This window comes from Triticum aestivum, chromosome 4D, assembly GCF_018294505.1.
Source record: "Triticum aestivum cultivar Chinese Spring chromosome 4D, IWGSC CS RefSeq v2.1, whole genome shotgun sequence".
NCBI classification, from domain to species: Eukaryota; Viridiplantae; Streptophyta; class Magnoliopsida; order Poales; family Poaceae; genus Triticum; species Triticum aestivum.
Window position 1 is genome coordinate 288121300 of NC_057805.1, and position 17827 is coordinate 288139126.

The window sequence follows — 17827 nt, forward strand, 5'->3', positions numbered from 1 at the left end:
ACAATGGTGGGGAGCAAGCGGAGAGCTTTCCCAACCCATCTATGGGGGAGCGGGTATGCCTTGTCCCGTACTTATTAAGGGGACTTGGATTTCCAATCCATCCGTTCCTCCGCGGGCTCCTGGAGTTCTACGGCCTCCAACTGCATAATTTTACTCCTGCCTCCATATTACACATCGCAGGTTATGTCGCCCTTTGCGAGCTGTTTTTGGGTTGCGAAGCTCATTTCGAGCTATGGAAGAGGCTATTTTGCCTCGTACCCCATACACAGGAGGGGTCAATATATTAAGTGGGCGGAGCCGACATATGGCACATCGCCGGGACTGGATACCTGTCCGGTACTTCGAAGAAGACATCCGAAGACTGGCCTTCGGAGTGGTTTTATATGGAGGACGTCCCCCTTCCAGACCCTATTCGGGTGGGCCTTCCTGAGTTTGATAGTGCCCCTTTGAAGAAACGCCGCAGCTGGCGCCCTCGGAGCCCCCAGGAGGAAGATAACAGAGAGGTCCTTTACCTGATGGGCCGGATACAAATGTTGGCCAAATCAGGGTTGACAATAATTGAGGTTATGTCAATATGTATAGTGCGGGGGGTGCAGCCACTTCAATATCGGGGACAACCCATGTGGCACTTCAATGGAGAAGACGATGTCACCCGCTGCGGTCGTAAAGGTCCGGACTCAGTCGGTGCTCTAGCGAAAATACTGTCCGATTTATATAAAGGAGAGGAAGAGGAGTTCATCCGCATTAAGCCACGGGATGGATTCTCCATGTACAACCCCCCAAACTGGGTGAGCTGCTAATTTTTACTCCAGACCTTCCTGCATTCTTTATCGTAAATATTTACCTTGCTATTTCATAGTAGGAACTGCGAAAAGCCGTGAGGGAGGTCCACAACCCATCTCCACAGCCAGAGGACCCTGACCGGGCCCTCGGCCCCGGACTCAAAGAAGATCCGGACACATTTGTGGAGCTCATCGATAGGACGTTCTATCAATTGAGCTGCGACGGTGCCTTGGTGGCCATCATAGCTGATTATCCCGGACTACTCCCTGCATCTCATGTAAGTAAAACCGGAGTCCCAACTTCCGAGAAGGATCCCATTTTTTGCACTTCACCTACCGCACACATTTGGTGTCTTACAGGGAAGGCCCTCGGGACGCCATGCCGAACCCGCAGTGGCCCACCAAAAACGGGCACCGGAACCGGGCAGGCTTAAAAGGAAGGCGGTCAGGACTGAGACGCCGTCGCAGAGGTATGAAAAATAACCCCGCTCCGTGGTTGTCGTCTTTCATAATATAATAACGTCCATGTTTCTTTAGCAGAAAAAAAGCTCGCCGGACTATATCCGGAGAGCCTGCCGGCCACGCCTCCACCAGTCGGGCTCCGGCGCTGGACTTAGAGGCAGACACTAACGTGGGGCCAAAACCGGATGTTCCTCCTACAGAGGATGCGGATAGGCTGTCCGCTACGAATTCCGAAGTGGAGAGTGCCATGAATCACAGGCGTCGCCGGGCCATACTCCGTGATGCTTGTTTCTCTCAAGAGGCGTTCGATGCCTTCAACTCAGGAGACGCGTACATCCGAACTGCTCAAAATGGTCTTGCCAGAGCCACGGACCAGTATGTAAAGGATATACGGGTAAGAAAATTTGATAATTATGTATATCAATAGCCCCTGAGACTTGAAACAGTTGACACAACTGATTTAAGGATCATTATTTGTGTAGGTGCTTACGGAGAAGAATACCCGGTTGTCTCAAGAGCTGGAGGAGTGCAAAGCCCAGCTACAGGCCGCAGTTGCCGTAATGAAGGAGTCCGAGAAGGCTCCCTCTGGTAACACTTGTCTCTATCAAAAAGAATGACACTTACCAGTTAGTATGCGGCATGTATGCAAATCTAACAATAGATTCTGCAGATGATCCCAGAGTTAATCCGGATGTCGTGCAAGGGGATGAGCAACATGCTCAACGACAGTTAAAGGCTGGCGAGCGCATGCTTAAGCAGGTTAGGCGGGAGAAAAATGATCTCCAAGATGCCAATATCCGGCTGAGTGTTGAACTGAAAGATGTTCGGGCCCAACTTGCTGACTCCGTAAAGGAAAATAAGAGGCTTCGACGCGGCATTTTTAGTAAGTGCTTGAAAAAACTTTTATTGAGTTCCGCGAAGAAACCAGCTAACAGAGTTATATCTGTAGGTATGCTGACGGGTCGTCCCGCAGAAGAGTTGCCCGGGTCTGCAGGTGATCTTCTGCCCGAGCTCTCACAACTACACGAACAAGTTCGGTAGGGGCTGCAAGGCATTGCCCAGGCCTTGTGGCCATCCGTCTCCCTGCCAGGAGGCATGGGGGAGCTCGTAGAGATGCTCAAGGGAGCGCGGCGGCGCTTCCAATTATGGAAGATATCTGTCTGCCGACAAGGTGCGAGGGAAGCCTGGGCTATGGTGAAGACTCGATATACCAAGGCTGACCCGAACCATATGGCCGAAGTCGGACCTGTGGGGTTTGACGGGAAAGAGATCCCCGTCAGTTTGGTGTATGACCAGGTGAAATTAGCCGCACAGTATTCCCAACAGGATCGTAGGCTAGACAACCTGTTAGATGGTATAAAAGAAGAATTTAGTCAATCTAAGTGACTTTGTACTTCAATTGACATATATTGTCCCTAGCCGGATTGTAAATCATTTGTCATGGCGGACCTTTTCGCTTCGACCTCCGGACCCGACAGTCCGAAGTGTATCCGAATACCCGCTCAGTTATGTAAAAACCGAGGTACGCGTAGAAACCAGGCGTAGGGGTCATAAGTGCTTGAACAGACAAGTACCCAACTAGATATGTTATATTACATGGATAGTAAGAAACATCTTCCAGGGAGAATAGTTCCGTTAAGGGTTCCTTTCCCTGGGTACGCATGCGTTAATGTGCATGTCCGAACTGCAGAAAGAGACGCAGGATATAAACATCTGGGGGCATGTAGTACAATAAGTAAAAGTCATCTTTTGTTCACCGACCGAATATTCCCTTAAGAACGCTAGCTTTCGGCTTCACCCAGTCTGAGGTACACGTCCGGCTGACCCGGCAGTAACAATCGCAGAGGTGCTCCCCTTATGCCCTAGCCGAATTAACGGGAACGTAGGGCATAAACACAAGAGCCAGGCAACCCAGCTTGGCCAAAACTTAAGTCATATCGATGCATATAATGGCGAAGAAAAGGTACATGTGGAAAAGTAACACATGTGCGGAGGGCATAGAGCCCGGAACATAGTTATATTAAGCTTCTCTATAAGAAGACCCCAGGTATAATGAGCACATCTAGCGCGTCAAGGGTGTGTAATCAAGACACATTCTAACCTTTTAAGGCCGTGAAGAAAAAGGGAGAAAAGAAAGAAAGAAAAGACAGATAACGAATATATATAAAAAATTGACGGAGGTAAGGAGATGAACAGAGAGTCCGGCACTAGGCGTAAAACCTTCGGAGTCTGGCCGCATTCCATGGGTTTGGCTCGAGTCGATTGTCCGATGCATCCCGCAGACGGTACGCTCCACCGGTCAGAACTTTGTCAATAATGAAGGGACCTTCCCATTTGGGCTTGAGCTTGTTCTTTTTCTTCTCTGGTAGGCGTAGAACGAGTTCGCCAACGTTATAAGTTTTGGCCCGTACTTCTCTGCTTTGATACTGTCGAGCCTGTTGCTGATAGAATGCGGAGCGGGCTTTTGCCACGTCACGCTCCTCCTCCAGGGCGTCCAAACTGTCCTGCCCGTCAAGCTCGGCTTCTTTCTCTTCGTACATGCGCACTCGAGGTGAGTCATGAATGATATCGCAGCGCAGTACCGCCTCTGCGTCGTACACCATACAAAATGGCGTGTATCCGGTAGTGCGATTCGGCGTGGTCCGCAGCCCCCATAGTACAGAGTCGAGCTCCTCGACCCAGTGCGTATCTGATTCCTTCAAGGATCGCACTAATCTGGGTTTAATGCCGCTCATGATAAAACCATTAGCTCGCTCGACTTGACCGTTAGTTTGAGGGTGATAGACAGAGGCATAATCGAGCTTAATGCCCATGTTGCCGCACCAAATTTTTACCTCGTCGGCTGTAAAGTTCGAGCCGTTATCGGTGATGATGCTACGGGGGACGCCGTAACGGTGTACAACCCCAGATATGAAGTCTATCACTGGTCTGGACTCGGCCGTTTTAACTGGTTTGGCTTCTATCCATTTGGTGAATTTATCCACCATGACCAATAGGTATTTTTTCTTATGGCTTCCCCCTTTAAGGGGTCCGACCATATCAAGCCCCCAGACCGCAAAGGGCCAAGTAATGGGGACTGTTTGGAGAGCGGTAGGTGGCATATGGCTTTGGTTAGCGAAAAGTTGGCAACCGACGCAACGTTGGACGAGGTCCTGTGCGTCTGCTCGGGCCGTCGGCCAGTAAAAACCAGTACAGAAGGCCTTGCTTACAAGGGCCCGTGCTGCGGCGTGGTGGCCGCCAAGTCCAGCATGAATTTCTGCCAAAAGTTGCCGTCCTTCCTCTTCGGAGGTGCACCTTTGAAGTATCCCGGTAGTGCTTTTCTTATAAAGCTCTCCCTCGTGGACCTTGTAGGCTTTAGACCGCCGCACAATGCAACGTGCCTCGTTTGGGTCCTCCGGGAGTTCTTGCCTAGTTAGGTAAGCCAAGAAGGGTTCTGTCCATGGCGCGATGACAGCCATAATCACGTGGGCCGAAGGTGTTATTTCGGTGGCAGATCCTCCGATTACGTCAGAGTGTTCGGGTTCTGAAGTTGTGGCCGGATCCGGACTGTTGTTGCCGGTCTCCCCTTCCCACACCACGGATGGCTTAAACAGCCTTTCTAAGAAGAGGTGGCACAGGGTCGCGCTTAGCGCCGATGCGGGCGAGGATATCCGCCGCTTGATTGTTTTCTCGGACCACATGGTGGAATTCGAGCCCCTCGAACCGAGCTGACATTTTGAGGACGGCGTTGCGGTAAGCCGCCATTTTCGGATCCTTGGCGTCGAAGTCTCCATTTATTTGAGATATTGCAAGGTTCGAATCCCCACGCACTTCTAGGCGTTGAATGCCCATGGAGACTGCCATCCGGAGACCATGTAACAAGGCCTCATATTCTGCTGCGTTGTTGGAGTCTGTGTATAATATTTGGAGTACGTATTGGACTGTATCTCTGGTGGGGGATGTCAGGACGACGCCTGCCCCTAGACCAGCCAGCATTTTAGAGCCGTCAAAGTGCATGATCCAATTGGAGTATGCGCCGTATTCTTTAGGGAGTTCGGCTTCTGTCCATTCGGCGACAAAATCAGCCAGTACTTGTGACTTAATGGCTTGCCGTGGTTTGTATATTATATCGAACGGGAGGAGCTCAATAGCCCATTTAGCAATCTGGCTCGTGGCATCGCGGTTATTTATTATGTCGTTGAGTGGTACTTCAGAGGCCACCGTAATTGAACACTCTTGAAAGTAGTGTCATAGTTTCCGGGATGCCATGAAGACCGCGTATGCTATCTTTTGATAATGTGGGTACCGTGATTTGCATGGAGTGAGGACAATGGACACGTAGTATACCGGCTTTTGAAGCGGAAATTTATGTCCGTCCGTCTCTCGTTCGACGACGAGCACTGCGCTTATAACTTGGTGTGTTGCCGCTATATATAGCAGCATTGGTTCGCCGATATTTGGCGCGGCCAAGATTGGGTTGCTAGCCAAGACGGCCTTTATTTCTTCCAATCCGGCCATGGCCGCATCCGTCCACTCGAAGTGTTCGGTGCGTCGAAGAAGGCGATAAAGAGGTAGTGCCTTTTCTCCTAATCGGGAGATAAAGCGGCTTAAGGCAGCCACGCATCCAGTTAATTTCTGGATTTGCTTGAGGTCTGTTGGGGTAGCCAACTGTGACAGAGCTCGAATTTTAGCCGGATTTGCTTCGATTCCTCTATTGGAGACGATGAAGCCCAAGAGCTTTCCGGCGGGTACGCCAAAAACGCATTTTTCAGGATTGAGCTTGATGTCGTATGTTCAGAGATTGTCGAACGTGAGCCTCAAGTCGTCTATTAAGGATTCGACGTGTTTGGTTTTAATGACCACATCGTCTATGTATGCCTCCACTGTTTTGCCGATCTGTGTTTCCAGGCATGTCTGAATCATGCGTTGATAGGTTGCACCGGCGTTTTTAAGCCCTAAAGGCGTGGTGTTAAAACAGAAGGGGCCGTATGGGGTGATAAATGCCGTTGCGGCTTGATCGGACTCCGCCATCTTGATTTGATGGTATCCGGAGTATGCGTCGAGGAAACACAATGAATCGTGTCCTACGGTAGCGTCGATAATTTGGTCGATGCGGGGGAGGGGGAAGGGATCCTTGGGGCAAGCCTTGTTAAGGTCCTGGAAATCGACACATAGGCGCCAGGATTTGTCCTTCTTTGGTACCATCACCAGGTTTGCTAGCCAGTCCGGATGTTTTATTTCTCTAATGAACTTGGCTAGCTCTTCTCCCATGGCTTGTCGCTTAGGCTCAGAGAAACGCCGGAGAGTCTGCTTGACCGGTTTGAACCCCTTTAGAATGTTAAGGCTGTGTTCGGCCAGCCTGCGTGGGATTCCTGGCATGTCCGAAGGATGCCGGGCGAATATGTCCCAATTCTCGCGCAAGAACTCCCGTAGTGCGGCGTCTATTGTGGGGTTCAGTTGTGCCCCGATGGATGCTGTTTTTGTGGGGTCCGTTGGATGGACCTGGAATTTGACTATTTCATCCATTGGTTTAAAAGAGGTGGACTTGGATCTTTTGTCGAGTATCACGTCGTCCCTGTCCACTGTGGAGCGCAGCGCGGTTAGTTCTTCGGCCGCGAGGGCTTCGGATAACGCCTCGAGGGCTAGTGCGGCGGTTTTATTTTCGGCGCGGAGTGCTATGTCCGGATCACTAGCTAGAGTGATGATTCCATTGGGCCCGGGCATTTTGAGCTTCATGTACCCGTAATGGGGTATAGCTTGGAAGATCGTAAATGCCTCCCGCCCTAAAAGGGCGTGGTATCCGCTACTGAACGGGGCCACTTGGAATGTGATTTCTTCGGACCTATAATTCTCCGGTGTGCCGAATACCACATCTAGTGTGATTTTTCCCGCACAGCGTGCCTCCCGACTAGGGATGATTCCTCTGAAGGTCGTGCTGCTTTGCTCAATGCGGCTCCTGTCTATTTCCATTTTGCTAAGAGTTTCTTCGTAGATGAGGTTTAATCCGCTGCCGCTGTCCATGAGCACTTTAGTAAGCCGGAAGCCGTCCACGATTGGACTAAGGACCAAAGCGGCTGGTGCTCGGGCTGTTCGGAATTGAGGTTCGTCACTGGCATTGAAGGTTATGGCCGTATCGTTCCATGGATTTATTGCTGCAACGTGGCAGACTTCGGCAAGGCTGCGGAATGCTCGCTTGCGCCTATTATTTGAGGCGAAGGTCTCGAAGACTGTCAATACTGTATTGTTATTGTCCATGGGATGGTGCTCTGCGGTATTGTTGATGAGGAGATCCTCACCGCTCTTCGCCACCTGCCGGAGTATCCAACATGCTCTAAGGCTATGTGTTGGCGTGGTATCCGGTGTACTGTGAATTTTGCATGGCCCATTGAGCCATCCCTCCAATATAGTTCCACGCCCTGTAGTGGGCTTTGGTTTCTTTGTGATTGGATCGGGTGACTTACTAGAGTATACCCTTTTAGTTCGGACGGGGGTTCTAGTGAGAGCCGGAGGATCCCAGAATTCTGTTTGGGTTTTCCAGGCGCTTTCCACCGTGCAGTACTTCTGTACTATGGCCGCCAAGTCATCGAAGTGTGCTATGTCACGTCGACTTAAGGCGTTGAGAATTCCCTTGTCCGTGCAATTATTGCAAAAGAATGAAATTGCGTCTTCCTCTCGACAGTCCTTGACCTTGTTCATTACAAGGAGGAATCTGGCCCAATAGTGATGTACTGTCTCTTGGGGCTCTTGTCTAATGTGGGAAAGATCACTTATGTCTGGGCAGGTGGGTAGATTTAGGTTCAAACCTTGACCCGATCTGAAACCCAGGGGCGGAGGAGTTTCCGAGCTTAGCAGTTCGGGCTCCGGGATGTTGCCCAATAGTTCTGGCCCAATGCCTGATTCTAAGTTCGAAGCTTGGGCCATGTCCTCCCGTAGACGGGTATCCGGCTCGGAGAGCTCGAGAATCCGGACATAGTTTGTCCTCAAAATAGAGGAAGAATCGCCACATTGCTCCTCCACCACTGCTATCTGATGGGTGAGCGGCGGAGAGTTAATCTCCCTTTGGTCGGGTTTAAGCCCAATCCGATCATAGTCCGTAGCGACTCCTAGGGCGGCGATGCGATCCAAGAGCTCGTACAAGGAAGAGAGCTCCATTGGATCCATCTGCTCGGCGAATCCCGAGCCGACGTGGAGGTTGTTTTTGATGACCCTAGAAGTCATCGTCGGCGTGACGGTCGAACGGGCGGTCATGACGAAGCCGCCTAGTCTGAGAGTTTGGCCTACAGCCAGGGCTCCCCCAGAGGTAATGTTGTCCTTGACGACAAGAGGAGCCATCAAGCCTTATCGTGACGGCACAGCGGAACTCTCAATGAAAGCATCAATGTCGGTGTCAAAACCGGCGGATCTCGCGTAGGGGGTCCCGAACTGTGCGTCTAAGGCGGATGGTAACAGGAGGCGGGGGACACAATGTTTACCCAGGTTCGGGCCCTCTCGATGGAGGTAATACCCTACTTCCTGCTTGATTGATCTTGATGATATGAGTATTACAAGAGTTGATCTACCACGAGATCGTAGAGGCTAAACCCTAGAAGCTAGCCTATGATTATGATTGTTGTTCTCGTCCTACGGACTAAACCCTCCGGTTTATATAGACACCGGAGGGGGCTAGGGTTACACAGAGTCGGTTACAAGGGAGGAGATCTACATATCCGAATTGCCAAGCTTGCCTTCCACGCCAAGGAGAGTCCCACCCAGACACGGGACGAAGTCTTCAATCGTGTATCTTCATAGTCCAACAGTCCGGCCAAAGTAGATAGTCCGGCTATCCGAGGACCCCCTAATCCAGGACTCCCTCAGGCAACGAATAAAACATTATATCTCAGGTACGCCCATCAATGTTGAAAGCAATATTATCCAAACTATGACACCGGAAGAACACATAAAAGAAACCTTTCGGAACACTCCAGAATCGTGAAAAAAGGAGGTACATGATACGGTAAGTAAACGGACTCCGAAAAATCTGCAAAAGTATTTTCTGTCCGCTTTGGAATATTTTTTTTGGAAAATAAGAAACTACCAGGAAGGTGACCCAGGTGGGCACAAGACACCTGGGCGTGCCCAGGTGGGTTGTGCCCACCTGGGGTACCTTCCGAACTCCGTTTTTCTTCCCTTCGCTTGTTTCCCAAGATAAAAAATCTTTATATACCCCTCGAACCTATTGACCTCCGTATCACAGAGAAATCTTCTGTTTTCTTTTCTCGCTGTTTTCTGTCAGGCCAGGTACCATGGATTTCCCCTTCTCCAACCATGAAGAAGGTGACGCTTGGTTGCCATAGGGGGGGGGCTAAGGAGAGAAGGATTTAAGGAGGTTGCCATGGAGGAAGACGAAGAAAACTCTCCTGGAGTTCATTCTCCGGCCTCGAGAGGGGCACATTGCCTGGCATCTCCACTCGCCCTAATCCTCACTAGGCCATAAGATCATCAAACAGTCATGAGAACCCTGAAGTTCAAGAAGAACTCCCACCAAGGAGGCCTTTACACAGGTTACATCGTAACAATTTTCACAATTTGATTCACAATTATGGATTCGAAAATACTCCTCGCATGCACATACCGTCCAATTGGGACATATCTCGTCCAAGAGAAAGTGATGCAGGAACAAGCTCTTGGGGGCCGGAGAATAAACATATTATGGCTGAAGTGGAGAAAAACACTGAGTTGCTCCATAAAGCCCTTCGTGAGATTCAAGGCTTGAAGAAGGCACTCATGGATATATTGGGAGTTATCTCACCACCACCTCCTTCTTCATCGCCAAAAGAAAATTGAGTATCGGGTATGGGCACTCCCCTTGGCTTACGCTAAGCTTGGGGGAGGTGCCCCGATATCGTATCACCTCCACTATCTTTTGCCTTTACTTATCTTAGTTCGATCCATAGTTATCTTTTGCTTTAGATGAATAAAAGTTTAGTTCGATCCTTTCATTTTGAGAGTATGCTTAGTGATCTATCCTTGTAATCATGTGCGAGATATATAATAAAGTTTAGTTTGAGTTTTGCTTTCTTTACTTTCATGTGCAATAAAAAGAAAGGAAATAAATGAAAAAGATCATATGCTAATCTTATGGTAAGTAATGACATCACGTAAGGAAAAGTATAAGTAGAAATTTTTATTGTAGGTTGACAAACATAGCATTGGTCAATGATGCAATTCTTGAAAGAATTAATATGGGAAGAGAAGATTCACATGCAAATACACTATCTTGGAAATCTTTTGTGATTGTGAGCCCCCATCAAAATATTGTATGCCAAAATTGTTGACGTTGGACAAGGAACACAACGTAATGATTTATGTTTGCTCATATTCACATAGAAGTTATATTGTCATAGATCCTTCAACATGTGGTGCTTGCCCCCCATCTTTGCTTGCCAAAAATTCCACACTAAGTAGAGATACTACTTGTGCATCCAAAAACCCTTTAACCCAAATCTTGTTTTGAGAGTCCACCATACCTACTATTGAGTAAGACCCTTCAAGTAAGTTGTCATCGATGCAACAAGGCAATAAAAATTGCTTCTAAAAGTGTTAGATCATTTAGTGTAAGAGAAAATTGAGTGTTGTACGAACTTGTGATAGCAAAGAATAAAAGCGATAAACTGCATAATAAAGGTTGCTATCATAAGGGGCAATATAACGTGACGTTCTTTTGCACTAAGGGATTGAGCATACAAACAAAAAGCGCATGACAACCTCTGCTTCCCTCTACGAAGGGCCTATCTTTTACTTTTATGTATTTAATTTTATGCAAGAGTCAAAGTTTTTCTCTCTATTCCTTTTTATTTTTCTCTTTTGGCAAGCATCATGTGGTGAGGAAAGATCTAGGCACATATATCCAGTTGGATGTGGGTAGCATGAGTTATTATTGTTGACATCACCCTCGAGGTGAGTATGTTGGGAGGCGAAACTATAAGCCCCTATCTTTCTATGTGTCCGGTTGAAACGTTTTGCTCATGTGTATGCGGTGAGTGTTAGCAATCATAGAAGACTATATGATGGTTGAGTATGTGGACTTGCCTAAAGGCTCTGATACGTGACTTGGGATGGGAATGGGCCGGGTCGACCCGCTAGGTCAACGACCCGACCCAAAAATTCAAGGCCAATGGGTCATGTGGGTCGGCCTCAAACGAGATTTGGGTCAATAGGGCCGGTACAGGGTGACCCACTGGGTCAGCCGGGTCGGCCCATCCTATAGTCTTATATTTCACATCAGCTGCAATCTTCCTCGTGTCGATGTTGCCGTAGGACCCGATTTTACGATCATATAATTTCCGGTGAACGCCCGCGTATATCAACAGCAAAAATGTCTTGATATCCCCGCAAAAAAGTCTTGATATGTTTCAGCAAGATGTGCACGTGTAAGACCACAAGTAGATGGTTTGATTTTTTTTCTTGTTAGACATCTGTTGTGCTGCCTCCCTGCTAGCTAGCACGCAGGGCGTGTACCAGACAGGGCGTGTACTGTACCAGTTGCACCGCCTCGAGTCGGATAACTGGTACTGGCTGTAACTGCGTATTCCTCTCTTCCTCACACACTTGTACTACTACTTATTTGTAACCCCAAGTAGAGGACTATAGTGTGCGATGCATTCTTAGCTCTGCTTACTTCTATCATTTCTGTTAATAACGTATTAGTAATCTTACTAGTCGGATTCCATTATAAACCGTACTTAATTTTAACTCATGTTTATCCACACAACAAGCAATATAATTAAAACAAAAAATAGGTTGACCCAAAATACCCATCGGGCCAACGAGGCCATTGACTATTCTTTATATGGGTCGACCCGTGGCCTCTCAAATTGGCCTTGGGGCCACAGGGGCCAGGGCCGGGTCGGCCCGTTCCCATCCTGATACGTGACCCTTCCTGAAAAGATGATGAATTGTAGTTGCAAAGTTGACTGAGAACATAGTTTGTTGGTTTCCAATAGAGTTTATGCTTTATACTTCGATGATGTGATGAATTGTTACTTATTCATGAGAAGTCTATGATAAAGTTTTATGTTTAAGTTTGTCGCTGTTATAATAATTCACATGATGCTTCTATGTCCGTATTTTGTTTTTATCGACACCTCTCTCTCTAAGCATGTGGACATGTTTTTTGATTTCGGTTTTCGCTTGAGGACAAGCGAGGTCTGAGCTTGGGGGAGTTGATACGTCCATTTTGCATCATGTTTACCTAGTGTTATTTATAATGTTTTTATGCATAATAATGCTTTTTGGAGTAATTCTAATGCATTTTCTCTCATAATATGTAAGGTTCACACAAAGAGGGAGAATTCCGGCAGCTGGAAATCTGGACCTGGAAAAGCTACGTCAGGCCACCTATTCTGCACAACTCCAAATAAGCTGAAAATCCACGAGGAATTTTCATGGAATAAATAAGAAATACTGGAGCAAATAACTACCGGAGGGGGGCCACTTGGTGAGCACAGGACACCAGGGCGCGCCTGGCCCCCCAGGCGCGCCCTGGTGGGTTGTGCTCAGCCTGGCCCACCTCCGGTGCCCATCTTCTGGTATATAAGTCATTTTGACCTAGAAAAAATAAGGAGAGGACTTTCGGGACGGAGCGCCGCCATCCGAGGCGGAACTTGGGCAGGAGCACTTTTGCCCTCCGGCGGAGCGATTATGCCAGGGGAACTTCCCTCCCGGAGGGGCAAATCATCGTCATCATCATCACCAACAACTCTCCCATCTTGGGGAGGGCAATCTCCATCAACATCTTCAACAACAGCATCTCCTATCAAACCCTAGTTCATCTCTTGTGTTCAATCTTTGTACCGGAACTATAGATTGGTGCTTGTGGGTGACTAGTACTGTTGATTACATCTTGTAGTTGATTACTATATGGTTTATTTGGTGGAAGATTATATGTTGAGATCCATTATGCTATTTAATACCCTCTGATCTTGAGCATGTTTATCACTTGTGAGTAGTTACTTTTGTTCTTAAGGTCACGGGAGAAATCATGTTGCAAGTAATCATGTGAATTTGATATGTGTTCGATATTTTGATAGTATGTATGTTGTGATTCCCTTAGTGGTGTCATGTGAACGTCGACTACATGACACTTCACCATATTTGGGCCTAAGGGAATGCATTGTGGAGTAGTTATTAGATGATGGGTTGCGAGAGTGACAGAAGCTTAAACCCTAGTTCATGCGCTATTCCGTAAGGGACCGATTGGATCCAAAAGTTTAATGCTATGGTTAGAATCTATTCTTAATACTTTTCTCGTAGTTGCGGATGCTTGCGAGGGGGTTAATCATAAGTAGGAGGTTTGTTCAAGTAAGATAAGAACAACACCTAAGCACCGGTCCACCCACATATCAAATTATCAAAGTAGCGAACACAAATCAAACCAATATGATGAAAGTGACTAGATGAAATTCCCGTGTACCCTCAAGAACGCTTTGCCTATTATAAGAGACCGTTTTGGCCTGTCCTTTGCCTCAAAAGGATTGGGCTACCTTGCTGCACTTTTGTTATTATTACCGTTACTTGCTCATTACAAATTATCTTGCTATCAAACTACTCTGTTACTTACAGTTTCAGCACTTGCAGACATTACCTTGCTGAAAACCACTTGTCATTTCCTTCTGCTCCTCGTTGGGTTCGACACTCTTACTTATCGAAAAGGCTACAATTGATCCCATATACTTGTGGGTCATCATTTAGCGAGTTTACGCCCCTCTCAGTGGAGGTAATAGCCCTATGTCTCGTGCCCTGAGGCTTGGTTTTTCTTGAGGGGTATGATTACAGATATTGCTTAACCCCAACACAGGAGGAGGAGTGCGGCTTATATAGAGTGCACCGCAGCTCCATCACTCCTACGTCATCGGGGCACTTAATGCTCATAATGTAGGATCGAAAGTATGTCTAGAGGGGGGGTGATTAGACTACTTGACCAAATTAAAATCTAGCCTTTTCCCAATTTTAAGTCTTGGCAGATTTTAGCAACTTAGCACAAGTCAAGCAATCAACCTACACATGCAAATCTAACAGTATAGCAGCGGAATGTAAATCATTGCATATGAAAGTAAAGGGAGGAGTTTGGAGGGAGCAAACGCTATGTAGACACGGAGATTTTTGGCGTGGTTCCGATAGGTGGTGCTATCGTACATCCACGTTGATGGAGACTTCAACCCATGAAGGGTAACGGTTGCACGAGTCCACGGAGGGCTCCACCCACGAAGGGTCCACAAAGAAGCAACCTTGTCTATCCCACCATGGCCATCGCCCACGAAGGACTTGCCTCACTAGGGTAGATCTTCACAAAGTTGGCGATCTCCTTGCCCGTACAAACTCCTTGGTTCAACTCCACAATCTTGACGGAAGCTCCCGAGTGACACCTAACCAATCTAGGAGACACCACTCTCCAAAAGGTAATAGATGGTGTGTTGATGAGAACTCCTTGCTCTTGTGCTTCAAATGATAGTCTCCCCAACACTCAACTCTCTCTCACAGTTTTGGATTTGGTGGAAAGATGATTTGAGTGGAAAGCAACTTGGGGAAGGCTAGAGATCAAGTTTCTTGTGGTTGGATTAGAATATCTCGGTCTCAACACATGAGTAGGTGGTTCTCTCTCAGAAAATGAATGATAGAAGTGTAGGCACATTCTGATGGCTCTCCTCACGAATGGAGGAAGGGTGGAGGGGGTATATATAGCGTCCACACAAAATCTAACCGTTACACACAATTCACCAAACCCGGTGGGACCAAATACTCAAATTCGGTCAGACCGATTCAGTTCAAAATGTGAACGTTAGGCTTTTCGGTGGGACCGACATGTCAACTCGGTGGGACCGATTTTATTAGGGTTAGGGCATAACATAATCTCGATGAGACCGATCACATAAACTCGGTGAGACCGATTTCTGTAATAGGCAAACAAAGAGTTGGTCAGGCAAACTCGGTGGGACCGATCGCTCATTTCAGTGAGACCGAAATGTTACGAAAAGGAAATAGAGAGTTTGCATTGCGAACTCGGTGGGACCGATCGCTCATCTCGGTTAGACCGAAACGTTACAAAGGGAAACAGAGAGTTTGCAATCATAGGTGAGGCCGAACTGATTAGGGTTTCTGGCTATGGCTATGTCAAATGAACTCGGTGGCGCCGGATAGATCAAATCAGTGGGGCCGAGTTTGACTTTTGGTTTGGGACATATGTGGATATGAGAAAGTGGTTGAGGGCTTTTGGAGCATATCACTAAGCATTTTGAGCAAGCAAGCCATTAAGCAACACCTCATCCCCTTTTAATAGTATTGGCTTTTCCTATGGACTCAATGTGATCTTGGATCACTAAAATGAAAAAGTAGAGTCTTGAGTTTTTGCCAACATGTGTCCTTAGCATTTTGAGGGGTCCACATTCCTAGTCCATGCCAATCATTGAACTTTCTGAAATGACCATCTTGAAAGAGCATTAGTTCAATGAGCTATATGTTGTTAGGAATTACCAAAACCACCCAGGGATAGTTGCACTTTCACATAACTACGGAGTTACAGGTATAAAGCGCCACAACTACAACAGTTACAAGTAACGGTAGCTATGACTCTACATTACGGGTGACTTAGGAATCCTCGACCGTTGCAGCTCCTACGTTGCCCCTCCACCTCCCCTGTCCGAGTGGTGGTAGTCGTGCCGAATGAAGACTGATCGCGGAGTGACGTCGAGGTTCCGAGTGGACTTCCTGATATATACACATCCGAATGCGAGTGTAGTCCTGGGACCTACCAATGATGGTGTGGAGCCCTAGGTGGACCCCGTATGACAGGTCCTTGACCCTACCTGTAGTAGGTGACCTCGTCACTTGCCGCCAGCGCTGCCGCTACCTCATACCGTGGCGCAGAAGGAGGTCTGTCCCCCTCTAGTCATCGGATTCAGTAGCATCAAAGCAACAGCCATGGTCGCCTCCTCCCCTCCTAGAGCATATTCTTACACAGAGCTCGTGGGCGAGTGCCCTGAGGCCCTCGTCCAGACAGGCGCAGGTGCATGTCGTTGTGGTTCGCCGGAACTGTAGGGTTTCTCAAAGGGAGACGAGAGAGATGTGGCGTTGAGATCAGATGATCAGTGAGGCAGTGGTGGAGTGATGGACACGAACGAATACCTGTGATTGGGGGATGACTCCGACATGCAAGCAGCGTAGGCGGATGTCGCTCGCCATGGCGAATCAAAAGGACTCGGTCCTCTACCGCTGCTGCACAACAGGCATGGTTCGCTGCGGATGTCGCTTGCCATTGCGAAAGAACGGCCAGCCATGGGTACTGGCATGGGGAGGAACAAGGGGGAGTTGAGCGGCGGCGACAGAACCTCTATCGAAAGTAACCCTACGTGAGGGAAATGGAGAACGAGAGAGAGGCAGGAAAGAAAGGGAGCGGTTTGTGCGGCGTGGGATGACCGTCTCAGGAGCAGAAAAAACACGGTAAAAACCGATGAAAGAGAAAGTTACGTAAGAAAAGTTCGGTTGGTTGTTTATTTGATCGATGGGTGGGGTACGAAGCTACGATACCACCTACCAACTTTCCAGTGGAGATTTGGATTTCCCTAAAAAAAGAGTGGATATTTGGATCGTCGATGGTAAGAGCATCCCGAGCCGCCCACCCAACAGCCCCCAGGACCACTTTTTTGCGCCGTTTGTAAAAAATGCCCCAGCCGTGCACCCAAGACCTCATTTTCCGCCGGATTTGACGAAAGTCTCAGCCGACGCTCCCAGCCTGAACCCAGCGCGCTCGTCGCGAGCTGGGGAGACCGACGCTATTTTTCTGCATGCAATTGGCCCACTGTTAGCCATCTTTTCCCTCTCTCTCCTCTCTTTCCACCTACCCCAGGCCTCCCTGTTCTCCTCGAGCGCCTGACTCAGGAACCCGTGGAGCTCCCCGAGCGTCCACGTCGCGTTCGCCTGGCCTTCCAGCAGCTCTCTGGTTCTCTAGTGACCCGCCGGCAGCACTCCCGATCTCCTTTGCGGTGCGCTGCAGGGCCTCCATCCGCACGCCATGGCGTCTCCGACGGTCCTGACCTCCCTCTCGATCCCCGTGGCTTCTTCCTTCAGCTCCCCGATGGTCGTCGACTGCTCCAGCACGTCGCTGATCCGGGATTTGAGGTTGTTGGACGCCGCGACCAGGTGCTCGGTCTGTGACGGGCGGCTCGAGGCCGGGCTGGAGTGGCCGGCATCCTCGACGGGCGGCTCGCCATGGGCGCCGGCATCCTCGAGACCGTTGCTGCGGGCGGTGGCTGGTCGCGGCCTCGTCTATCTCTCGCCCAAAGCCCGTTTGTTGAAATGGCAAACAATGGAATAAAAAAAATCACCCCGTCTGGTGGCTGGGGGCGCAATGACTGGGAAACTCCCCCCCGAGAGCAAAATTAGCGCCGACAATTCTCAACCCGGTGCAAAAATCGTCCATGGGGGCACAACAGCTGGAGATGCTCTAAATGTCACCGTGCCCACCAAGGTTCAAGTCCAGGTGCTCGCATTTATTTCTGGATTTATTTCAGGATTTCCGACGATACGCATTCAGTGGGAGGAGACGTTTCCGTCGATGACGAGGTGCCTAC